Raw genomic sequence first — 27,184 nt, forward strand, 5'->3', positions numbered from 1 at the left:
GGCTAGTGCCCGCTTCTCGCAGGCGGAGGGCTTGCAGCGCGCCCACCTCTGCACCAGCCTGCAAGGGTGGCAGGGCGGTGAGTTTGTCGGCAGTTTCACCGAGGGCTCCAGCAAGGCTCATTTAAATATGCAGAGCACACACAGCAGAGGGAGAAGGCTGGAAATCTGGCTGTACAAACACCACTTGAAAGGAAGCAGCCGCCATAATTAGCCTGACAGCAAAACTCAGGTGGTGCCTTCCTTGCCCAAAGCTCAGTTTGCTGGTAGCTCAGCTGATTTGCTGTACAGGGGTGGGGACCGTGGCACAGGGGTCCTGGTCAGCACTACCCACTCTGCCAGGCACCTCCATGCTGCCTTCCCACCAAGGGTTAACAGATAGCTTCCAGGCAGACAGACAAATCACATGCATGTTCCTCCTGTGCTTGCAAGAAGCACAAGGGCTGAAAACTTGTGCCCCACAATAGCTGGGGTCAGCCACCCTCTTTTAAGAGGCATATTAGTTGCCAGTGAAGGATGCAAAAGATTTGTGCCCAAACAGGTTAAGTCATCATCTGGAGCAGGAGAGGACTGTGTTATCCCACAACTTTTTTTGTTATTTACCCGAGAAACAAGCTCTGCCTTCTCTGACCCTTTGTTTAACCCTTGCCATTCAAGAATATCCAAGCAGTTGCGATTGCACCAAGTCCCAGGCTCTTTCACTTTTCTTCTTCTCCTCTCCTCTCCTCTCCTCTGCTTTTTTTCTCTTTTCCCTTCCCTTCCCTTCCCTTCCCTTCCCCTTTTCCCCTTTTCCCCCTTTTCCCCTTTTCCCTTTCTTCCCTTTCTCCCTTTTTCCCTTTTCCCTTTCTTCCCTTTCTTCCCTTTCCCCCCTTTTTCCCTTTTTTCCTTTTCCCTTTCCTCTCTTAAATCCGGCTCTAAAGAAGGCAGAACACCAGCAGGGTTACATGGACGGAGAAGGCACGAGCCTCTCTTTTGGCAAGAGCTGGATTTGCTGAGGGGGCCCCCTCGCCCCCGTCACAGCAGCCCAACACAGCACAGGGGCATGTACCTGCGTTCACTAGTCGTGTGCCTCCTTTTGAAACTCTCTTGGGTTGCGTAAGGACCGTTTCAGTCGAAGCCCAGGGTGTCTCCCGTTGGCAATGTTACTTCTGTGTCTCTGAAGCTGGTGGTGGTCTTCCTCAGCACCCAGGTGTCTGCAAAGCCAGGCTCTGAACGGGCACCGGGCATCAGTATTGCTACTGGTATCAGGAGGATGGCACATCATGATAAATACAATCTGAACAAAATGTCAGGATCAGAGAGAGGAATGGGAACATGAGGAAAGCAATCCACCACTCCCTTGTGGGCATACTGTGCAAGCTTTTCAGAAACAAACCAAACCAAAACAGGGGGGGGGGGGGGGGGGGGGGATTCCCCATTCCCCCAAATGACACATTTTGGAATATGTCCCTTCATGCTGTTGTAAATCCAATATTTCATTAGAAAAGAGTTGAGTTTTTCTTTTTTAACAACTTATTAAACAATTGACCCTGAAATCCTGCAATTTCACTTAAAAGACTGGGGAAAACATCTGCTGTAATATGAATATTAAGCAAAATTGCATTTCAGCAATTTCCCCTCATGTTATGCAAGTCCTAGAAAACCCCTCAAACTCCTTCGAACTCAGCTTTCATGTCCCACGTCTTGTCATAGCTCTGGAAACCAAGCGAGATGAAAAGACAACCAGGGTTGCACAGCAAGTGGAGCCACGGGAGGATGGGGTGGCTGTTCACAATATTGGTGTTGGTGAGCTCCTGGAAATGCCAAGTGGTTTGCAGCCGAGCCCCACTGCTTGGCCGTAGCATTTCAGCCTGCTCTGCTTGTTACACCGGAGCAGAACAGACTTTGATTTGCCTTGGCTGGGCAGGCTACCCATCTCGGGCAGAAGGCAAAAAGTAGTGTACAGCATGGGTTTTGTTTTGAACCGTGGGGCACTGCTGCCCCAAAATTCCCCTGTGCATTAGGAAAAAGAACGGGGATGCGGAGGATGGAGCCCTGGTCACGGGTGCTGCTGCCCAGTTTCCCCAGGCAGCTGCCAGAGCTCTTGGGGAGTGCAGGAGCAGCCCTGGAGCAGCAGTCCGGCCGCCCTGCTCACAGCCCAGCGCTCTGCGCCGAGACAGGTGGGCAGCTGCGCTACAGCCCGCACCAGGCTCACGGCTCCCAGCACCAATGCCGCTGCCTTGCTCCTCGCTGGCCTGCCCTGCACAGAACATCCTCCCAGCAGAGAGACCGGGCTGGACTGTTGGACAAAAGCTCGTCATAAACGTAGGTAAGAAAGACAAAGAGATGTCCGAGGCCTTGAATTTCCTCTTCCTTGATGTGTGGAGACACCTGTCCAGCTGATACTTACCACACGTGGGTTTGGCAGGGCAGGGCAGTGGGTGCAGAGGTGGCACTAACACCCTGGCCAGTCCCACCTGGGGTCTCCGGCTGCTCAGAAGTCCATGGCGTGAGCAGAGTTGGATTTCTGTGAGCAGGACCACATGCGTTTCTGGTGCTGCAGAAGGAACCGCTGTCAATTGCCTCAGTGCGTCACTCAGACCTGCGCCCCAGTGGGATCTAAGGTTTCTTTAGTCACTCACCTCGCTCCAGCAGAGATGGGGCCATTTTCCAGGGACTAATGACCAGTGCAGGGGGCTGACAGCTCAGGGGGCAGTGGGGACCACTAACCTTGGGCAGAGCTAACCATCTGCTACCCGGAGGTGATGTTAGCAGCTGGAAATTACTCCCAAGCAGCAGCTAGATTTGGGCTTGGCTTGAATGGGTAACACTGCTCTCATTGGGCTTCCTTGGATCATTTGCAGAACTGGGTTTTTTTGCTTCAGCTACTACTATCCGTCCCCTGTGTCTGAGTCACCCAGTTCTGCAGGTGCTCCCAGCTTCTGCACTTGGTTGTGACAGGACCAGGGGTGGTGGGGCTGACCAGCTCACCCCTCATGCCTGGGTGGCATGAGCGGTGCCTCAGCCCACATCACACCCCCTAAAGCTTGTGCTGCACCTGCATCGCGCTTGCCCAAGACAGGGAGCAAGCCAGCAAGTGCATGAGGCAGGGCTCGGCACATCCCGTGACAGTCCTCTGTTTTGTTGCCACCCCACACTGCAAAGCTCCATGGTGAATGACAAGTCCCAGAACCATATGCCAAGACAAAGGAGAAAACATTTGAGCTGGTACCACAAGGCAGCCGATCAGTCGTTACTGACCTTGGCCCCTGAGCTGCTGTGATCGGCTGCTGATGCTACGGAGTCAGAGACTTCTGCAACACATGCCATGGAAAGCAGAAAGATCGTGATGACTTCAGGCCTTGGAGTGATCAAAACCGGGAGGAGAGGAGGGAGTTCAGTGGCACAAATTGCAGGGCTGTGTTTTCAGGTACTAATAAACACAACTCCTACGGGAAGGGAGCTCAGTGCTGGGAGGAAGCAGGGAAGGGAGGTCTGGCTGTATTAGTCAGAGACACGCTTTGTAATGTAGGCATGAAAAGGGTGAGTGGAGTTAGCTGGCTATTTTCTGTACACACCTTGTAGTGTCCCCACACACAGACAGGCAACATTGCCTACAGCCCTCATCAGGCATCCAGCAAAGAGCAGGCTGCTGGTACGCAGGGGGATGGAGGCCACTGCACCAAGGAGACAAGAGCCTGGTGCACACAGCTTAGCAAAACCGAGGTGAGGAACTGCTGTCGCTGCCTACATTAGTCTAGAAAGTACCAGCTCAGGGAGGAGTGCTGTTTTTTGGCAATTATTTTGTCTTAAACAATCTACCTTTGAAAGTAGCTCTTTCCAGACTAACTCCAGTGTCCAAAGGGGTTGTCATCTGAGTCTACAGCCTCTGATCCCAAACCCAGTTAACTCTGAAGTAGCTATGAAGGAACCAAGGCGTTACAAATGGCAAGAAAATGTTGCTCTGCCTATTCCTAGTGCACATGTATTGTCCGCAAGAAAGCCCCGGGCAAGGGCCAGAGCCTGTGACAGCCATCCCTGGAGCAGGGACGCGGGGACTGCAGCACCCCAACACCGGCCAGCTGAACCCTGTTTTGCCCGAGGGGATGGCTCCATCCGTGATTCAGGCACTGAGTGACAGAGTAGAGCAGACCGGGCACAGCAGAATCACATTAATAAATAAGTACTGTCTTCTAATTATCCCACCTCACAAATAATCTCTGCTGGAGCTTCAGGTTTGAGAAGGGAAAGGAAAAGCAGAGATGACATTGATGGCCACCTTGCCAGTGGCGATGGAGCTGTTTGGGTGGATGTCCCAGTCTCTGGGGGCAGAGGGCTGCCGTAGCTGAGCCTGCAGAGCACTTAGGTCTAAGGCACCTGGTGGCCCCTGCAGCAGTCAGTGCACGCATTAAGGCACTGAGTATTATGGGCATTGCTCCACTACTCGTGCAGGGTGCCCCTTTCAGGAGGAACAAGCACAGAGACCAGATGTGCATCCATTTGCCTCCAGAGGAAATGAAGTGGACATCACCTGGAAATCTTCCACATGGAAAAGGTTGGGGGAACAAACTGAGAAACAAGCGGCAGAAACTGCTCAGACAGCTTTGCTAAGCTGTGGAAATATTACAGATTTTGGGGAAAATTTGGGGGAAAATTCATGCACTGAACTGTGCCTTTTTCTTCAACAAAAAGAAAACTGGCAGACCTTGAGGAAGGGCACTTCCAGCACATTTAAAGCTGACTGAATTTTTAAATTTTTAATTACAGCTTACAGGAACCAGGATCTAACGCAGAATGATGGTGGCGTTCAGGTCTGCTTAACTTCTGCATGACCCATGATTTTGTCCAAGTCCCTCCACATATCCAGGCCACCTGCTTTTCCTCCCCCATTTCCCTGCCTTATTACAGCCACAGACCAGTGCCCCCTTTCTGTGCCATGCCTAGTGAGGAGGGCTTGCCATTAGCAGTATGGCCATGAGCATCTGTTCCCATCACGTATAAAACGTTCTCCACGGGTTACAGACCACAGGCTGGAGTTTCCCACTACGCCACCACCAAATGACAGCTCTCTAGTTTGACCCCAGCATCACAGGGTGCATTGCTGTTGCTGTTCTTTTCTACGTCTTTTCTGATTTTCTTTTTAAACAGAAATCACATGAGGTGGGATATGCTTCGTTAGACTAATTGTATAAACAAGCTGACAATTTCCCATTAATTCAATTACCTAGTAGTACTACAAGCTTTTCCAGCTGCTGAAAAGAAAAAAACCCAAACTAAACAAATAAACACTAGGACAAATACAGGGAGGTGACATATGGTGTTTTCAACTCCCTGTGCAGAGGGAATTCTCTTATTATTTATCATGGCACTAGCTCCCCAGGCCCTGAATGCTTTTTGCTTCTTACTAAACCAGAGACTAGGACCTATCACTTCTGAAATCCCTGCCTGTGCTGCCTTGGCTGCCTCACAACAAATACTTACCATGCAACAAGAAATACTGGCAGGAACAGAATGCAGGTAGCCGACAGCTCAGCTGATCATCAGTTCAAGCCACAGTAACTAGAAGGTGTTTGGAAGGGAATTCACCAGTAAGTGGTGTTCCTGTGTCTTCGGTTCCTTTTACTAGTGCAGGCAGGAGGAGAAAGTGGAAAAGAAACTGGAGGGGACCAAAGAAGGAAGGTAAGAGAAATGTTATTTTGAAAATAACAACAATAATAATAGTACCAAAAACTTTAAAGTGGTGAAAAAAAATTTCATGGAAATCTGTGATTCATGAAGATATTCTTCCATGAAAATGCATTAGGGTACTAGTAGCAACTCCCTGACAAGGTATACATTTTGACAACAGAGCCAAATGGAGATACACTTACATGTCCTAAAAGCAACAGACTAGATGGCACTTTTGCAGGGGAGTTATGTGCAGTGCTGGGCCGTGACATGCTGTTACCATGCATCCAGCTGCAGAGCTCTGGATTTGCTCCTCAGAAACAATCCCACAGAATCAATTCTCCGCTAACAAGACTCTGCCATTGCTGTTACCGAATATCCAGTGACACAGTCAACATGCATGTTTCCTTACCTGAATAGGGTCAAATCATTCGGTACATATCTAACATGTGGTACATTAATAATATTTTCTCCTGCTTTAAAGTGGCCAGACAGGAATCTTGCTTTTGTGTTTCTTGAAGGTTTTATTAAGTGTAGGTAGAGAGCGGCGGCAGGAGCTTTTCCCTGGGCACAGAACACGCTGCCAGCACCCCAGCTCCCCCCTCCTACTTACAGGTGGGTTCCCACTAACCTCGTACTGGTGGGGCTGGCCTCCCAGTCCAGTCCTAGCAGCTCTGTGAGTTTCCACCCATCAACTGACTTGCAGGAAGGCTGTCCTTGTACACCTGCCAGCCTGCCGTAAATAGGAGCTGACTTCCTTACCGTAACCCCGACCTCCAGCAATCTGGCTGTGCACCCCCCACGCAAGGGTAATCCTGAAAATCTGTCCTTGCATCGCAGTCCAAGCCAGGATCCGGCTCCTCCAAGTTCATGTTTGTGGCATGAAGTAGCAGTTTTTAAATTTACAGAAGTCTTTTCTTTAGTGTTTTGTAAAATTAGCCCTAGCTAGAGTGTTTGGCTTTTCAACCTGCCGTCTGTTTGCCAGGGGGCTGGATCTAAACACCAGCATCCCTCTAACTTACAAAATCTGTGGAGTGTTCTTAGAGTGGCAGGAATGTTGCTGCTCTGTAAATGTCAGATATTGAGGCATTAACAGTTATTCTTACTCCCAGATATTGAGGTATTAACAGTTATTCTCACTCCCCTTCTACTGTGCACAGTTCTGTACTTACAAAAAAACCTTACAATTTTCTCTAGTTTACACTGACAAAGAACTCATTTTTTTAGTGCCATGAGTCAGGCAGTTCCCCAGGACCCATCAGCTCCCATGGAAGGTTAATATTGCACACTATTTCCCTGAGGAGTTTTGACCTAAACCCAAGTGACCTTGGTGGCAGACTGAAGAGCAAAAGCAGCAACATCCAGTGATCCTCCGGGAATGGGGCTGCCAAAAGCGCTCTTGCTCAGTGGTGGGAAAACTTAATGCTCCTCAGCCAGTAGCCTCAAGATGTGACAGATGTGTGCCTGGAACAAAACCTTCTTGATGGTGCATTTTAGAAGAATGTCTAGCCACCGTAAGCCAGAAGAATTGCTCACCTTCTTACTTGCTTCTTCAGCCTCTGTCTGACAGGAGCCTCCCCAAATGCAGAGACGACAGTGCGGTTTCACCAGCCCAGCCCCAGAGCAGGAGCTCCAGGGGCAGAGACTGAGCCATTTGCTCAGGGCAGCTCAAACGCCGTGGGAGAGCCCACGCTGAATTAGGATCTCAAATTCTCCTCTGCTGCCTTCAGTAGGTTGCGCCCTGCCCCTTGGCCGTGGCTAGAACAAGGGCAGCCCAAGACGCCTAACATCTAGTAGGTCTTATGCTGGCTGGCAAGCATGCCTATGGCTTCCTATTCTTTCCCTATGTACCTCCAAAAAGAGTCCAGATCTGTTTCCTTTGTACCCTCCTGGTAGGCGGTTGCAGGCACCGGGAGCTTCCCCCCCCGCCGGCTGAACAAGCTTAGCTCCCTCTGCCTCTCCTCCTGCACCCGGTGCTCCAGCCCCGACCACCTCGATGGCCTCTGCTGGACTCAGTCCAGCACATCAGTGCGGGTCCTGTGCCGTGCAGTGCAACGCTGGCTGCAGCACCCAGACGTGGCCTTGTGGCCAGACAAGTTGCACACCAGGATCCTCATCTTTTCTTCTGCAAAGCAGCTTTCTGACGTGTTAGCCCTGGTTTGTCCTGCTTCCCGGGGTGGCTGGGCTCCAGCTGCAGGATGCAGCATTTGCCTGGTTGAACTCCCCGAGGCTCTGTCAGCCCTGTTCCCCTCCTGTCCAGCTCTCTCTGGACGGCAGTCCTGTCCTCCAGCGTACCATTTTCACCAGCTGGGTATCACCACACTTTAGGGCGCACACTGTCCCACCATCCAAAGCACCAACGAAGGTGTTAACCAGCATCAGCCCCGCAGCGGCCCTCTCAGGAACACCGCCGGCCAGCAGCTGCCGCTGGATTTCAAGCTGCGGAGCCTGACCAGCTCTCTGAGCCCGACAGTCTGCTCAGGACCATTGCCCATGAACTTGCTGGGCTGATGCCAGTGCAAAGCAGTCTCATCTATCGTGACTCTGAACCTACAGGTAACCTTCTCATCAGTCACTTCAAAACAAACAACAATTTCGTAAGCCCAGTACGAGGGGTTATGTGCCTTTTCTGGGCCTGCTAGACCCGTTTTCTTGGCAAGAGTCCCATCCTCCACCAGCAACCAGGAACTTCAAACTGTGGGCATGAATGCATTGCATGTACAGCTGTGCATTTAGTTCAGCATGCTCCCATACAAACCTAAAAACAATAGAAGAGAAAATAAAACCAGGAAATTACCATTCAAACTTTTGCCCAGTTTTTATCTGTAAATGAAAACTGTTAGAGCAGTACTGCAGGAGACTTTTTTTTTTTTTTGAGAAGGTGAGCAGCTCTTCCATTTAAACAGTCTGACAAGCTTTGCTGTCGGGTGCCTAAGAGGCAATCTTACTTCCACATCTCCTTTTTTTATGCACTAACAGGAAAACATAGAAAAGTTGACATTTCTCTGACAAATCCTTAGAGTTAATCTGGTTTATTTTAGTTGCTGGCATTGGAGAACTTGAATCCCCACCTACTCAGATCTTGCTTATGCTATATTAATATTTGAAGACATTTCAAACGATGCTTGATTCCCAACTGTGAACTGAAGAAAAGAGATGTCAGAAAGGAGGTTACAGATTTGAATTCCTCTACTGTCAGTTCTCCCACACACTCACCTGTGCCCCACTGCTGGTCTCTAAGTTATTGAAAAAGTATTCCAGGGAGACTAAACATGTATATAAGATAACCGCAGAGACTTCCATCCATTCAGACAAATAAACAAACAAAAAAATCAAACAGGGAGAAAAATAAAAGTAAGGAGAGGTGGTCCTCCTAGCGAGGATGTCTGAGGAGCTGTAAGGTAAAAATATCAGTGTGTGTTCTGGCACCTTTTCCTCCACCAGGATTCAGCTTTTGTGTTTGTTTCCTCATTGCAGTAGCTGTAATGTGTAACGATTGAGCCTGTTTGACGAGAACTGTAGTGCATTAAATCTGGCCATCATCTCTCCTGGTTTCTGAAAAGCACATAGCTGTTGCCTGTAGCTCAGAAGACACGGCTTGGACAGCCTGAGGATGAACAGTGAGGAAAAGAGCTCAGGTGAACTTGGAAGACTGTCCCACCCAGCCACCCACCTGTTAAAACCCAGAGTTTTACCATTTTGATTCACTGTTGAATGGTAAATGCAAAAAAAATGGTCTGGATATCTTGTCTAAGGTGGATGTAGCAGCTGTTCCTGTAAGCATTCTCAAAAGCCTTTCTAGGTTGTGGATGCTGCAGATGATAAGGAACAACCCTTTCCAGTCTGTTTTCCAGCATGTCTCTGACAAGGGCAGGAGAACAACCACTCAGTTCGATGCTGGCATCCACCCTTAAATCCCCCGCTGCTGATGCCGTATAACTTTTTGTCTGTATCTGGATTGGAAGGGGCATCTGGAGGCCCTCAGACCTGCCTTGTCTTTGGAGCGAGAGTGTTGCCAGCAATGGAGCAGGTCTGCCATGGTTTTGTCTAGCCAAACCTTGAAACCTTCCAAGACTGAACAGCCCAGCACCTTACCAAGTACTGCAGCTTCTCTAAACACCCAACATAATTTTCAAACACGAGTCAAGGAAGCTAGAAGTGACTGTGCCCTAGAAAGGTTAAAGGTGAGAGAGCCCTAAACAAATAAATCTCTTAGAGATTAGGCTGCATGTCAGTGTGTTCTAGTGAATTCCTCCTTAACTTTTCACAGAATAGTCCAGTAGATGAGTAGCTCAAGAGATGGGAAAGCAATACGTTGCTCTACAATGGACACTGGAGATTTTTTTGCAGACTTGTCTTCTTTATGGGAAGAATTGAGACGTGATTGCAACAGAGCACAATACTTCTGGAAATCTTCCTAGGGCTTCTTTGAAAAAAATATTCAAAGAAATGAAGAAATCTTTTAGTGGCAGCTAGATTATGGAAAAGCTGTACTGGGGGAGGGGCAAGGAAAAGGAGAGAAAAGCTTTGAAGAAAAGCTCAAAAAATATCTGAGATCATTGTTACAAGTAAAGAACACACAGAGTCCTAGATGTCTTTCTGTAAGCATCTTTGCTTTGTGGTGACTCAGCCCAAGAGGTCTGGCTGTTGAAAACTGAGCACACCTGTCCAATTATTTTACTAATTTCAAGGCCTGTCTGATAAATAAATATGCTCTGAGTTTAACAGATTTCACTAGAAATAACATATCCTATGTACCAGAAAGAGGTTCATGCTGTAAAACAGTAATGTCATGACCAAAGGGGAAATTGCTTAATTAGCTCATTATTTTTCTCAAAAGCAATGGAAAAAATTAGCTGACTGCAGTATGACTATGTCTGTGTTTCCAATAGTTACAAGACAAAAAATTTTTAGAGTGGTGAAGATTTCTAGATTTAATAGTTCCTTTTTTTTTTTTTTCAAAATGGCAGCTTATTTTATGCAGGCAATGTCGACTTTAAGAGCTACAAAATCCCTAAACCCAACAACTCTCAAAGTAAAAGTGTGAGCCCTCCTACCTGCAGGGCAGAAGTCACACGGCAGAGCTGGGGAAGAATGCTTTGCGGTTGGGGGTGGGGGGCACTTCCCAAGGGGACCTTCCCCAGCGCTGAGCAAGATGAGCTCCTCCATCCTCGGAGCACCTCTGCCTGGCACGTTCCTTTGGCCATGCCAGCACCTCTGGAGAGCAAACCCAGCAGGACCCGGAGTCCCCTTGCTGCGGGCAATGGCTGCTTCCCAAAAGCTGGAACGCGGCGCGTGGTTCAGCAGTGGCTGTGCTACTCCAGCAGGTTTTATTTGGCTCTGGCAGGTGTTGCCAGAATGAGTGCAATCTGTTCTTGGAGTGAGGGGATGCTTTCCATTAGAAGAATTGCCATTTCCTCCCACTCCCGAGGCTGCCTGTTCAGAGCAAGCTGTTAGCGACAGGGCATGGGACAAGAGTGGGTTTCGAGACATCATCCGCCACCTGCCCCCCACAAGGACTGGGCTGACATGACAGCTCCATCCGCTCACACGGGGATGCGCATTCCACCAGCTTCCTTTACTAACTCATCTCGATGGAGAAAGTCACAAATGAGCGTGAATCAGGGTTTCAGTTACTTGTTTTTAACCAGCGCAATCCCTTCATCCAGTGCAATCCCTACCTCCTTGTTGGGACAGTGATAAACATTTGAGAATGAACTGGATGCCCTAAAGCTGATAAAACCCAAATACAGCTTTTCTGGGGTCCATATCCGTGGCACCATGAACACAGAATTAGGGTCTTTTCTGTGGAGCCCAACAGCCTCTCCCTGGCCCCAGGGACCCTTGGCAGGATACCACGATGCAGAGGAGCAAGACCTCATGCGGAAGGGCTGGGTAACTTGACCACTGGCACACAAAAAAGCTGTGCCAGGGGTGGGAGATGACTCTTCCCCAGTGCCCCCTCTAAGGAAAGGCACACCATTATAGTCCTGACCTTTGCATAGTAGCAGCTGTGATACTTAGGCCAGGCATTTTAAGGTATAGCTCAGCTATTCACATCTGCCCCATCTGCCTGAAACATCTTCCATCCGGGCTGGAAGGCACCCACAGAGCAGTTTGTTATGCCCAGTGGCAGCTCACACTGGTGGCTGGTCCTTCTCCTTGCCAGAAAACAGACTTTGTTTCTCAAATTAATTTTCCTGCCTTTCATTTCTGTACACTGGGTTTTGTTCAGGTTTTCTCCACGAGATTAGCAAGGCCCTTAATACCTGCTGTGTTGTCTCAATGAAGTCCTTACCTCCTGTAATCAAGCTCTTCAAGAATTATTGCAAACTATCTTTTTTTTCCAGAACCGTGATCTATCTTTCCAAAGTTGCTGTTATGGTGCAACACATGCGTCATTCCTGATATCCCAGGGAGCTGTCCCATCCCGGAGCCCTGTTAGGTGAAGGCATGGTCAGGTTGCACAGTACTCCAAATAAATTGACTTTATTGTTTTGTTAGCATCCAAGCGCTTGACTCATAATCCCTTTGGGGTTTAACCTGCTATAGCCAAAGCACTCCCTGTCCCTAGCGGTGCACCCCAGCCCCCTGCCGCAGGGACAGCCAGGCTGCTGGCTTAGCCACATCAATTGTCAGCCAGGCACACTGCCATCAGCTTCAACCCCAAGCTGTGAATCTATTCCCAGTGTACCACCCTGTCAGAGATGCCTCCAGCAGAAAAGCATTTTGGACAAGGTAATGTGGTCATCCCCTGTATGTTCCGGGTATCCTGAGAGTCAGGAATACAGCAGATTATCACTCTATGGAAGATTAAAGCCTTCAGAACTTTGATTCAGCAAAGCAATTACATACACATTTTAGTTGTCAACACAAGGCTACTAAACAAAGGGCCAGAGCATCTGGCGAAAGCTGAGCAGAGAAATCATTGCTGAGACTCAATAAAATACTCAGGTAAGTTTTTTGCTAAAACCCATCAAGCTGATCACTGCATTTAAGGGCTGGGAGAAATGCTGCAGAAAGCTGTCTCACCGAGACCAGTCTCTCATTCAACAGGCAGGGCCAAGTGCAGGACAAGACATTGAGGCAAAGCTGTCTGGCCAAAACACTCATGGAAGATATTTATTTAAGGAATGCAAGAAGCAACTACAATGGTCTTTCCCTCAGCAGTTAGGCAGGATTAAATATCCGAGAGAAGAGCCGTGCTGTTTTGCTTTTCTTGGTATTTAATACTATGGAAGGCTTAAGAAGCTACAGCCGAGACAATGCTGAGCCCAGGGTGGTAGAGCCATGGGAGACAATGCACAGGGCTCTCCTGGCACAAGAAAAGAAAGCAAAGAGCAGCGGACGTGCCTAGATACACAGCCAAGGGCAGACTTTCACACAGAAGGATTAATGCAACAGAAACAAGCCTCCCCCTGTGCAGGCACCTGGGGAAGCACCACCGCCCCGAGTGCCACGATTCATCGCAGCAGCACTGCAGGACATATGGGAGGAGAAATGGGGTGACCCTGGGCCCCGCTGTAGCACACAGCAGGGCTGGCTGCACGGGCCGTTGTGGCCGACACAAGGTCATGATAGCACAAAAGACAGCACCATCCAAGCCATTAAGCTGCCCTATGCCAGGGTACTGCTGTCTGGGCAGCTAAAGCAGACACCACAGCTCCTGCATTTGGCAGGACACGTTGAAACCAACCGACCAGCCAAGAATGAGCAGAGAGAGATTTGTTTCACCCAGAGCGAAACACTGGTAAATCACCATATGCATCTTATAAAAGGCTACTGAGGCACTGGGAGCACCTGGCTGGGAAGACCTGATTTAAAATCCAGTTTCCAGTCCAATCTGTGTTTGGACCTTGGCTCTCCAAATATGAAAGATAGTTGTGCTGCCAGATAAACCTCATCACAGTCTGTCTTCTGCCATAATTGAGTTTCTGCCTCATCATTCAACAGAGAAATGACTCAGCATCACTTAAGGGAGGAAAGTGTTGTTCCTCTCTTCAGTCATTTCCTCCAGATCCTCTGTCTTGGGGGGACGGGGGGACAGAGCGTGGTGGGGAGACAACAACAACGGGGACGGGGATGACACATAGATGGACGGATGACAGGGGAAGTAATTTCTATTCCTGATATCACTCCAGTATTTTTAAAATTAGTTTTGTCCTAAGCCTAGGATAGTAGTACAGCATATATCACATACTTCTAACCAGAAGCAAGACATCATGGGAGATATTGCTTGATGAGTGAGCCCAGCCCAGAGAAAAGAATGTTATTATTGCTCTATCTTAATTTTCTACTTCTTGGCAAAACAGAAATATCCTATGGGAAATACTGGCTTTTTAAAGAGACTGCAGTTTCCACCCCCCAAGGAAGGCTGAACCATTCCCAGCCAGCTCTGCCCAGAGTAGAATTTATGGCCTAATACCTTTTCCGCCTGGCTCTATCCGTCAAAGCTTTGCCTCTTTCTAGTTAGTTAAAAAAAATCTCTTATTTTACTGTGTGAATGTGTGGGGAGTAAAAGGGCATTAGTATCTAGTAAGTGCCATTAAAAAAAAGGAGAGATTTTAAAGTCTACCAAATATTTTCTGTCTCTCCAAAGCAATACACAGCCCTCTGCACATTCATGTTTTTGCTATGTGATGCACACAAGCCTACTAATGACATCTTAGTCTCTTGATTAAGAAACCTTTTTCTTCTCATCTGCGAAGACAAGACCTCCTCCAAAGCATTTTGGAACCTGAAGCATAAAGGTATAGGGAAAGGGGACATTCAATAGAATGCTATAGGCAAGCAAGCTGCAACCATTTACACCTTGCCTGAAACGCTGCTCTTCCCCTGGCTTTATAATAAGCACAGTCATTTCAGTCCCCTCTGAGCACTCAGAGTCCATTAGCTGATTTCAGTCTAATTTGACAGAGACACCCAAAAAAAAAATTCATCTCCTATGTGTATTGTAGAATCATTGGTCAGACTGCAGAGAGGAGGGCCCAGCACGCCCCCGGCCACGGAGGCAGGCATGGCATCATCACCGGGCTCACTCCCCTGGAGGTGCCAGCCCGTCACCCGGCCAGCAGTTGTAATGGCCAGTTCTGGACTAGCCCTGGCTGTCTGCGCTAGCACAGGTATCCCGGTGGCCACAACGGGGAGAGAAGTTTATTGCTGTGGAACAGAAGCCAGCTTTGCAGTAGATCTGCTGCTGCCCGCGTGGAGTGAGATGAGAACAGATGGCCCAAACATAGGGTGAACCTCACCGAAGCGGACCTGGGAGGTGGCGGGGAAAAATCTCTGACCGAGGAGATGAAAACCACCCTGACAACGTAGTGCTGGGCTGGCAGCTGGGAAAGGGTGGTGGCTGGCCAGCAAAGAAGCAGGTTGGAAATGGGATCCGGATTGCCACGTATAAATGCAGGGTTGCCCATGGGCAGGCAGGTCTCTGCTGGACTAAATGAGGTCTGGCTCATGAAGGAAGGGTCCCTGGCTAGCAGGAAGGGGACCGAGCCCTCGGGATAGAAAAACAGCACCTTAGGCACAGATCTGGAGCCCCTTCATTTGGGTTCCAGGCAGTGGGTTACTCATCCTTTACACCAGGATAAGGGAGACAGGAAAGAAATGTCACTACCCACAAAGACATCACTTGCTGAGGGATGGCGAGCGTGAGCAGGCAGCACATGCAGCAGAGTAGCTGCACTGTCCCGATATGGCCCTTCCAGGAGTAATTCAATTCACCCACCATGCATGCAAATAGCGTGTTGTCCATTTTTGCAGAGGATAAAAAGATGCGTATTTTTCATTAAGAGCTCAGCAGATGTTCTCTCTCATTCCTGGCATTAGCCAACTACTGTTCAAAAATCTGGGTGAAATGTATCCATCCTTCTAGTCTCCTGCTGCCAGTCCCTAACGTAAAGCGTGTGTATGGACTGAATTCATCAGAACTGATCCTGCACTCATGCTTTCACAATACTTCACCCTTTCGCCAACTTGTCCACACTTCCTTCTCTCCCACTCCCTCCCCTTCCAAATAACAGTAAGCACAAAATCATAAAAAAGAAAAAAAAACTCCAAACCCTACCACAACACAATATATAAAACAACAGAGCAACTTAACTGGACCAGATGGCATCCATGAGAAACTGAAATACAAGCACGCATCAATTACTGCAATATTCAGCCCTCATAAACTTTCAACAAATATGTTCACATAAACAAGATCCTACATTCTGCATCCTAATTAATTTTCACATTTGTACAAAACCTCTTTCAAGAACAAGAAAAAATATTAAAGGAACACTTGCCCAAAGTGCTTTTTTCCTCAAGTGAAGAAAATTCTAGTTTTTCTATTTCAGAGGAATCCTTGAAGTCCCTTCTCAATTTTTGGAATTAATTTGAAGAAGGGCTGATTTTACCCACAGGTGTGGCTTTTTCTCTGGAAGGGGGTCCTAGACTCAGACGAACATAACATTTTCCTTTGCTTGGCATGAAACATGAGGGAAGGAAGGAAAAAAGGAACCTGAAGGCTGCAGAGGAAAAACAGAGTTTTGCAAATAACTGATTTTTTGCCTGAGTAACTGGAATGAGGAGGTGGGAAGTGGGAAGGTTTTAAGGACGAAATCTAGGCTGTGGTGTGCACCCACGTGGTGTGGTGAGGCTGGATGCGGCCTGGCGCTGGTGTTGCCTCTGGCCCTGGCCGGCGCTGCCCGCTGTGTGCAGCAGAACGGGTCAGGCCTCCCCCAGCGCCACAGCTGCTCCTAAACTAGGAAACCAGTATAAAATTGTTTGTGAAGAGCTTGGGTGGGTTGTTCTGCTCCTCAAAATAAATATGTGTATATAAATATTTACCTGTCCTATGGCTGGTTATAAAGTGGAATCCTTATTTTGCTGTTTAAAATAATTTAGCTGTTATCTCTCAGCTGTCTGCAACAACTTTCTCTGTGAATGTCCCCCTCCCCACAGACCTTTTCACTTGAGAAGTGCCCTAATATTTCCTGTTTGAGAGAGTTGCCTGTAAAAAGCCGTTCTTCCCCATCAGGAGAGGGGAAGAGGATCCATTACCATCACGGGGTGAGCAGCTCGGGGCACTAGCCCCACCAGACCTCCTGGGAGCCCAGCAGGGCCAGGCAGGAGGCCCCCACCCTGGCCAGAAGCACGGCCCTGGGCACCAGGGCATCAGCCCTTCCCCAGAAAAGCAGATCATACAGCAGCAGCTCTTGCTTTTGGTGTCTCTCCCCATCCAAAGGCATCGCTGCGGTCCCGGCCCGTGGGTTTTCACGCTCCATTCAGCTGGAAGGGGCACACCCCCACCTCACCAGCGGCCAGGGCACACGGCAGCGGCTGCCAGGGGACACCTTTCCCACCGGCAGTTACCCCAGCAGGGGCTACGCAGCCAAGGCAGAGAGAGGCACACAGCTCTCTGCTCTGGTCCAAAGCCCACTGCCCTGGCACCCCCCGGCACAAACCAGGGCCTTTCCTCATCCTGACCGCTGCTGCCACTGCGTCTTTGTCTCACCAGAGTGGCTTAGCGGCTCTGCTGGGTGCATCAGGTACAAGGCATATCTGTATGCTTCATGGCTGTGTAGGAGTTTGTAAAATCACATATTTCAGCACTAATAAAGTCTTTTCTTATAGAAAAAGATCAGAATGGAGCTAAGGATTGTGAGAGAGACAATGGCTTCTATTAACGCAGCAGAAATGCCATAAACTCTCATTTCTAAAGAGAGAGAAAATACAGGTATGTTGGTTTAGGGAAGAAATTGCCAAATACAACCTGGCTGTCAAGGAAGATGAAAGCAGACAGGTATGCAACATTCCACGTGAGGGAGGCTGGCAAAACTGGCATTATCATCAATCTCAAAATGCCGTATAAGTGATTAGACAACTGTTTCTCTGGGATAATTCAGTCTAGGTGCTATTGGGCTCTACTTTAAACAGTGTAGAAAGATGCTGGATTAAGAGCTGTGATTATTTTTTTTTTCTCTCTTTTCATTTTTCCCCCCTCTTTATTTTTCTCCCTGCCCTGAGTGCTGCTTGGATTTGCTGTAGCGCTAACGGCACTCCAGCAAAGTTATAACACCGAGCCATACTTGTCACACTTTTTTTTCATCATGCATGTGAGAATTCTTCCCAGAACATGCGGCTGGTGAGTTCCTCTCCCTGTCTAAGCTGCTGGCAGTCATCTTATTCAAATCTGGCATCTCTGCTTTGCAGCATTTTCTCTGACAGCAGGGTCGTGGGTTTATAATTTGTTTTTTACTTTTCTGGTAGTTTTGCCTTTGTGTTTCTTGGGACACCTCCTCTGTGAGGCTCAGGGCGCCAGTTCCAACCACAGGTATGCTGGGCCACAGCATCCTGGGTAACCTACCAAGACTTTAATGGCTTCTCCAGGCGAAGACCCTTGTCTAAGGTGTGACACTTTGCTGAAATAGGTAATAAATACATAAACAACAACAAAAACCTTGAACAAGCAAACCCAAAACCAAACAAGCAAAAACCTAATAACTAAAGAAGCACAAGGCAAAAGATATCAAGATCTGAATGAGACTAGTTATCTCATTGTAAATCCAGCTCCTGTGAAGATGGAGATTCCCACCAGCCTCTAAAGGACCAGGACATAACATTAACATGCAGTATTTCAGATAGAAATAGGCTGAGTATAGAGCATAACCCAGGGATAATCCAGCTGGTGGGGAGAGCCCGCAGGTAGCAGCGGTTCTCATTGCTGAATCCACAGTGATGGGGACCGCAGATCCCTGAAGGTTTGTAATGGCCTCACAGAGGTGCCTTCCTCCTCCAGACATGTGGGCTGGAACCTGCACCCAACCCGAGAGCCGCTCAGAGGGCAGGGGCAGGCAGAGAGCTGTGAGAGCCAAGGGGAATCGCCCTGGGCACCAGCCTCCAAAGACCCCATGCACTCCTCTGGAGGAAGGCTTGAAACAAATGGCTGTGCCTATCGGCCATGAAATGTCTCCTGAGCGTGGGCAGAAGATAAGATGGATCTGCCCCAAAGGAGGTGACATCGTTTTGGTTTTTTGAAGAGGAGGTAGGAGAGTAACATATGGAGAGGATTCAGTGGCTAGCCCGGAAGCAGCTCAGCACCCTGGCCCTCAGCCCAGCCATAGCCAAACGTCCACCACACTGTGTCAAGCTACACATCTGCTGCGTGCAAGGATCATGAGGAGCTGTGTGGAGGGTGGGACTGTTATTTAATAACGCTGAGGTGTTGCCACACATTCCTGTCAAAGAAAAGGAGATTGCAAAAGGGGTAAAACCACAGCAACTGCAGGGAGCGGGTTGGACATGCTGGTGGTCTCCATGGCAAGGTACTGCTTTCCTCGCCCACCCCAGACCCCTGCCAGAGCCACCTCCTCTCTCTGCAAAGCCCTTCCTTCAGGTGGGGGGGCAGGGATTCCTCTTCCAGCCTCTGCCCTGACATTCACAGCAGCCAGCACAGGGAATGGAACTGCCAAACTTTTCCCAAAGGCTCTTGGGCAGCAAGCCCATCCTTCCATCAGTCTCTTTGCCAGTGCACCACGAATCTGCGGCTGCGCCAGGAACAGCAAGCACATGCCTTCAACAGCAGAAAGGTCAGTGCTACAGCACCCTGGTCCTGACAGACCACAGAGCTCAAGGCCCGTGGCCACCCGTGGCAGGGCCACCTGCGCATCAGCAGCTCTCACGCAGGTACATGGCTAGTACATGATAGGTCTTAACTGGGATAAGTATTTCTGGCAAGACAGCAAAATAATTCCTTTCTCAGGACAACACCTCATCTTTGCTGACCATCAAAGCTTTCCTATCAACTGTAGGTTAATTCCAACAAGTTGATAACTCACCTCGATAGCCTGCACTGCAGGTGTGTGGTGGCAGCCAGCAGGAACACAAGAGTGTATAAGTTTACCACGCATGTCAGTGAACAATAAGGTAATTTCTGCTCCAGGTTGTGCTCAGGCACGTTAATCAAATTAGGCTTATAGCAGGGCTTCAGCGGTGCTATAGGTATTTTGGCAGTGCTCACGGTCAGGAGTATCAGCTGTGCGTAAATCACCTCCCATCGTTTGAGTAGGCAACCAGTGTCTCAGGGGTGTGGTAATTATAGCAATGAACAAACAAATGGGGGACTTTCTCGAAGGCAAGTTTCCTGCATTTTGCCACACACTTATTGGCAAGCATGCTGTTCCAGTGCCAGGCTGTTCCACCCTGTCATGCACAGGCACACAAGCCAGGCAGTGGGTGCCTTGGTGCTCAGGCAGCTTGCAGGCTGCAGCAGACCCATGTCCTTCCAGCCAGCTGTGCACAGTGGACCAGCGTGGCCATACCCACTCCTCGCCACCTGGGACTCCACGGCCCAGACTGGGGCTGGAAGCAAACTCAAGCACAAAGCCAGAGGATGCCTTGACCATGCATACGTCTGCTAGTCTTCAGAAGAGGGATGAGGGGGGCATCAGCAGAGGACAGTGCTCTGCAGGTGTAGTTTCTCTGCAGGACACAACCAAAAGTGTTTGGTTTATGACAACAAAAGTGCTACTTCTTTTTTTTTTTTTTTTTTTTGGGGGGGGCGGCACGCAGTGCTTTTGGGGACAGAACTAAGAAGGAGGGACAGTTACAGCCCATGGTGCCTTTGTTTCAACTCCCCTCATCCAAGCAGCATCATCCAGAAAATTATCTCCGCCTCTCACTTATTTCTCCTTTCAGTACCACAACTTCCTGCTGGCTCCCACCTGATATCAGTGGGATCTCCCATACCTCCCCCAGGGAGGGAGATACACTACGTGGGTGTTGGTCCTTAATGCACACATGAGCAAGCTGGACTCTCTTCCTCCAGGACCTGAGCTTTCATGGTCCTGACGCTCCTTTCCCAAGGACCAGCAAGACAACCCATAGGAGAGCAGAGAGATCGCTGCAGCTTACAGCTACTCCCTTGCTCTCCTCTCTTCTACCTGTAATTCATTTGCTGAGCAAAGTTGCTCTCCATCTCTTCCCCATCCAAGATCTCTGGTTTCCAACTTTCCCTTTCCCAACAGGACCACAGGGGTGCAGGAGATGGCACAACACACAGCTGGCACTCATCAGGACACGGGGAGTTCCCAGGCTCATTGCTTCCCAGGCAGAAATAAATCAAGGTTTAAGGTCTATGAGTGTAGAACTAGGGGTCCCGAAGCTAAATGGGACTTGGGATAGAGGCTTGCACAAGGAGGCTGCAACAAGAACTGGCATTTATTTGTAAGAAGGTTTACTTCAGTGCTACTTCTGCCAGGGCCTGGTAATAATTTGGAAAAGCACACTCATCTAGAGCCAGCCGATGCAATTAGAAATACAGGAAAAGCCTGATTGTTTTTCCATGTATGAATCATTAAGAAAATTAAGGCATTTCTCTCCAGTCCAGGTATTGACTGTAATTATAAATAGCAGGCAGCCTTCGCTGCTATAAAATATTGAAATGCTTTTATATTGCTGCTGCTATACTTTACTATTTAGGGACAGGAGAAAGGTTGCCGTTTAATGAAGTGCAGTTTCACAGAACAATGGAAAGGAGGCCCATTACTACATAATGCTGCTGCCCTTTCCATTATTAGCCCGAAAGTACTTGCCAGATGAATAGAAACAGGTTTAAACTTGCTTTATTATTTCTATAAAGTTAACTTGCCCTGAGCAGCTCACCCACTGGGTAATCTCTGCTTGGAAGAGAGATTCCTATCTGGCAAAACCGTATTTAGCATATTTTAGTTTCTCAGAGTTTCGTGTGGCTCTCATGGTATAGCCAGGGCAGTCACGGGTCAGGGAAAATAGGTCACCCTGAAGTGTTCCCTCACAGTCACCCTTGTCCTTCAGCTGCTGGCATCAGGCAGTGCCTGAGAGTTCAACCACTGTCCAAAATCACTCTTCCACCTCCTAGTTTTGCGGGTGGAAGCCAGCCTTGGAGAGACTGTGACCCTGGGCAAGTCAGATGGACTGGAAAGGGGTGACCAAGGGCACCTGGGGGCACCTGAGGACACAGACCCCAAATGTCCCTATGCTTCAACTTTCCTAGCCATGAAACAGCACCTCTTTATTTCATACCTGTGAACGAGAGGCGTGTTGGTAAAGCACACAGGCTGCTTAGAGGCAAATAACAATAGTCCCATCGTAAGGCATAGGCAGGGGTTACTGGTGTTAAGCGCGGGTACAGTTGCCCAGGAGGCTTGTCAGGTTCTCCTGCATGTTGCTGCAGGGCATGGACATGACCAAGGCACTGCTGGGCTGAGCGGGCTTTGTCAGACCTCCCCCCCTCTGCCTCCCCACAAACAGCAAAGCACCAAAACAAACAAACAACCAGAAAGAAAGAAATAGCAAATTTAAAAACCCCCAAAACCTCCACTAAAAAAAAAATCAGTGACTCAAACTCAAAAACTACCAAGAAACTACACTTCCCTTCTAAAAGCTGTCAAACATGGCCAGGTTTTTCAGCCCTACGCAAGAAGACCCCGCGGCAGCGGCAGTGCTCTCCTGAGCCTGCCTCCCAGAGCAGCATTCCCCCAGGGAGGTGGATGGGCAGTTCCATCCCCCTAGTCCAGACGGTGCAAAAGAAGATTGACAGAATCTCCCCTGCCCATCTTTTCTGACCCGGGGTGGGAAGCAGCCAACATCTGGCGCTCAAGACCTGCTAGGTGCAGAGACAAGAGTAGGCTAGTTGGATACTCCTAGTATCCTAGTAGTGAAGTAGACTATGATACTCCCCAGGTTGCCATAGCTGCCCTGTAAAAAAATGTGATTTTTTTTTTTTTCCCAGGCAGCTGGGAATAGGATCTCACCGCAGGAGCCCCAGACCCAAGGGGACCAAGGCAAACAGTCTGCAGCAGGGCCCAGTAGACATCCAATTAGTTTATTTGGAGTATACTGCTTCCCTACATTATGCTCCACTGAGCTGGCTAAATATTTTTTACTTTCTTAGCTCACAGCATTACTTTAAATTTAAAAGGAAAGGACCAGTTGAAATTCTTCAGAAGCAGTACCTGCAATTGCACCTTCCTACAACCTCCCATCCCAACAGTCAGAAAAAGTAAAGGTCACCCCTGGGGCTGAGCACTTTGAAGACCTGTCAGAGAAAGTTGCCTAGGCTGAGGTTAAACCTCAGTGTTACTAGTTCCAAGCCTCAAAGGAATAAACCTAGACACTAGAATAGACTGAGGTAGTATTTATTTATAAGGTACCTTTGCTGACAGTCAGATTAGCTTGAACAGGGAAGACCTAGCTACAGTTGTGGGGTTTGCTCTACTAAAATTACTACAGAGAGCCATATGCAAAAGCAGAAGGCATCACTAATTTCCTTTGATAAGCAAAATTAAAGAACCATTCTTCCAACAAGAGGCTTTGTTATCTCTTTTGTGCTTACAGCCTCCTGCAATAAGTAAAACAGACAGCTAGCCAAAACGTGGGATTCATCTCATTCATGCCTGCGCTTACCGCACAGCACAGGTATGTCCCAGGGGCTGCTGAGGGCACAATCTTCCACTGCTTCAACAGTTCCGCTTGCCTTACTCAGGCAACGGTTACCTTAACAAGTAATGAAAGGCTCCAAAACCTCTACATCAATACAAACCACCCGACAAGCATCTTACGCAAGCATCCTTTTGCAATGACATCCTGATTGCTCAGTCAATAAGCATCTCGACACAACCAATTAACACATCTCAAGCCTTTATTTCCTTGCTGTCCAATTCACAAAACCTAAAGGCTCTTTCTTTGTCAGTAGAAAATCACTGCTCTTTCCCTTTGTGCTAAGTCAATTAAAAAAAAAGAAAATTTGCAGGTGATCACAGCTCCCGGGGTACAGTTTTGTTTGAAGAGCCAGCCAGCTGATCTTCACCAGCTCAGCAGCCCAGTTGATTTAAAAGGGTAAGTTTAGGTAAGCTAAGGTGGTACTGGGAAAGTAATTACAAATAAAGCTCTAGAAGTTTCAGAAAGTCTCTGAAATACGGACATGAATGGTTTCAGCAAAATTCCTGGGTTTAGGGAGCAGGACTTACAGACAATGGCCTTAAAGAGTTGCACAGGGAAGTCCCAGCTTTCAGCCTGGCAAGAAAATGACTGAGGGATATCAAGGTCTGGAGCTGAGAAGGGCCACAGATCTAGATGCCTTGTGAACAGTTTTGTACTCCATCCCCCTGCCTGTTTCACCAGGACTTTGGAAAAGATCTTCCTCTTTTCTGCAGCTTATGCTATTGGTATTTTCCAGACTTTGGAAAGCCCAAGGACCTTTTTCAGAAGCTAGCCAAAGCCTTCGCTGCGCCCTTCTTGCAAAGCTCCAGTGACCTGATGGACCAACACCTCTGCACAGGTTTCTTTCTAAAAGAAATGCCATGAGCATGTAGAAGAGGAAACCAACATGACTTATAAGTGTGTTGGCCCAAAACAGAGGAAGAGAATTATTTCTTGAGGATTTACCTTCTAGATGGAAAGCGGTTACCGGAGCAACTGGGTTTGCCACAGAAAGCGTTAACTTTTGGAGCAATCGTCTTTCCTGTAAAGAAACACATCTTTTGTAGTTGTCAAGAAGAAAGCCACCCTCTGAAATACCGAAAACATTAATAAAATAATTTCCACACTTCATTAGGGATGTAGCCATGGTAAATAATGAGTTTATTTTGTTTTCTCCTACTGGCAAATTGCCTTTTAAATTTTAATCACTTCTCTAAAGTGGCTGCCAGAGTTCTTCTTTTTCTATAATGCATTTATATATTGTATATTAATTTCATTGCCAGTTTTGATACATATAAAATGGCATTGCATTAAAAATATAAATAAAGCACAGTGGCGTGCCTGCTGGAATACAAAAGACAGCAATGATTTCATCAATACATCAAAGGAGATCTCAGAGTGCTCTCCTTCCTAGCAAGCTTTTCTCCTGAGAAACCAGGGCAGATTTAGTCAGAGCTGAGCACAAGGAAGAAGTTTCTGTGCTGGACTTCAAATACACTGTGAAACATAGTAAACAGAATTTTCTACTCTAAAAAAGATCTCATGATGTGCTTTGGGGAAAGAAAGACACATTGATGTGTAGAAATGTTGAAAACCCGCATAAAAGATTACATTTACCCCCCTGTCCCATGACAGATGTTCTCCTGATTTAGTTGCCTTTGTAAAGTACATCAGAAAAGTGGCTAGACACTCTGCTGGGTAGCTTGCCTGGTAAATCCACCCACAGGCGCATCCTCAGGGGAGTCAAGTAGTTACAAATACTGGCATCACCAGAATTCGGGTCCCTGTTATAAACCCAGTTTGCAGCAGATGATAGTGGGGATAAAGAAGCTCACACATGGGGATGGAGACACCGCTGGAAGGAGCTTTCCAAGGGACAGCAGCGAGCCCATCCCTGGTGCCCCGAGGCAGCAGTGCAGCACACACTGCTGCAGGGGCACAGCAGGTGCAGGCGGGGGGCACCTGGGAGATAGTGTCTGCACACGGGACAAGACAGGTCTGCAGAGACATGTGGCTTAATTAAAAATTGCATCTTGTTCTTATATTGGTTTTAGCAATTTACACATGCTAAGGAGGAGGCTGTTACAAAAAAAAACAACAAAAAAAACCCAAAAAAACCCCAAAAAACCAAAGCTTCACCACTTCTATGTTGAGAGAAACTACAAAATCTGGAGATATCTGAGCATCCCACCTCAGAGACAGAAGCAGGTTGCCTCCACAAATGTGCCGGGGCTGGATGGGTTTCGGGAGCCATGCAGCCCCCTTTGCAGATGTTAGGCCAGTGTGTTTGCCTATCCTGGGTTACAGCTTCCCAATTTTTCCGTGCTGTGGCTGCCGTGATGGCTACAGGACCATGCATGACAAGCCAGTGTGTCTTCTGGTCCAGCATAAGTTCCCTGAGTGGCACATTCTCCTCCTGGATTAAATTACACTGACATGCCTTCCTCGTGGACTTCCCAATGGGAAGAACTGGTGGGCTGCAGGAAAAACCCTCCTCAGAGAGAGCTGACACCTCACAGGGCTGTACAAGAAAAGGCCAATGTGGTACAGCTGTAATTCCGTCCCTGAGCAAATGGCAAAAAAGCTGAACAGCAAGGGGAAAAAACCCAAAAAATCAGGAACAGATTTAAGGAAACAGGAAAAAGAACACCCCCCACGTTTCAAGGCAGTATGTAAAACTAAATACACTGCTGTTAAAGAAGGTACCAGAAACTCTTGCCATGTAGTCAACCAAATATCTGTGGAAATGTCTCTCCATTTGAGAACAGCTTCTAGTAATGACAGCAAATGCATCCAAGAGCCGAACCCACCCCCTCGAAGAGGCCTCTGCTTATTGCCAGCGGTGACAGATGGGTGTATTTGGGGAACAAAGGTACGCCAGGGCCACCAGTGCTCCCAGATAAGCAGCTGCCTGCTGAGAGGGGAAACAGCAGCACATGGAAAATCTCCTTATGGGACAGGGTGCAAGTGATGTTTGTTCAAACATAAAGAGGAGAAGGAAAAGAGATAAAGCAAGAATTTAAGGAAGCTTTGAGTGGTAAAAAAGTGAGGGTGAAAGAGAAAGCATCTGCACACAATTTTCCATAGACTATCTTCAGCCCCAGTGTCTGCGAGCCTGGAGAGAGCCCTCCGCTTCTGCCAGCCAGCAGAGGATGTCAGGGGAGGAGATTCGCAGGAGAAATTGCCACAGTGGCAAGAGCCATGTGGAGCCCACAGGTTTTGTCACTCAGACTCCGACATCCAGGGTTGTAAGGACCCATTGAGGTGAAAGCAGTTGGGAAGAGAGCCTGGCTCACCACTGGAGGACTCTTCCAAGCCCCGAGCAGAACAGTTCTTGCCCACCTAGGGGAGTTCAAGCAGGGTTTTCCTCTGGGACAGCGCGGTGAGAGCAGCGAGAGCTCAGGCAGCCTGTGCTCCCTGACAGGCACCGTGCGGCTTGCCCAAGCCCCTGCGGGTTCGCTGCTGCTTGCATCTGGGCGAGACAGGACCAAAGGGAGAGGCAAGTTCCAAGGCCGTGCACTCTGCTCAGCGACTCCCTGCATCGGCATGGTGCCTGAGGGAGATGCCAGTTTATGCCCCTCTTCTCCCTTTCCTTCCTTTTCTGACTCTCCTGGCACAGACCTGCTTTGCTCTCACCCTGTGCTTTGCCCAAGGGATACAAGCAGGGCTGGGGAAGCTCCAGAAAACCAAAAGCTCTGCCTAACATGACCAGCCAGGTAGAGAGCTGGGGTTTCCACCCCTGCCCAGGGCCAGGATGGCGGTTTCTGCCAGCACACCTGCCCGGGGCACATCCCGCCTGCTGGCACCAGTCAGGCTCATTCTCTTTAAAACCCCAAGGGCAGGAAAAAAATACCATTAATACATTTCTCTGATAGGTCTGATAGACGAGACTCACGGAAACACTGCTTGAAGGAACACTGGACATCTCCCCACCAGCCTTCCACCAGAGGCAGGACTGTCACTAGGGCCAGGGCAGCCCCAGCTCTGGGGGCAGTTGTGATGGAGGCAGCTCTCCCAGGTGAGGAGGAAACTCTCCTTCCAAAATAGCTTTTAAGTAATTAGTCTGTCTGGGTTGTGTTTGTCTCCTAGACTG

The sequence above is a fragment of the Falco biarmicus genome, chromosome 6, assembly GCF_023638135.1.
Source record: "Falco biarmicus isolate bFalBia1 chromosome 6, bFalBia1.pri, whole genome shotgun sequence".
NCBI classification, from domain to species: domain Eukaryota; kingdom Metazoa; phylum Chordata; class Aves; order Falconiformes; family Falconidae; genus Falco; species Falco biarmicus.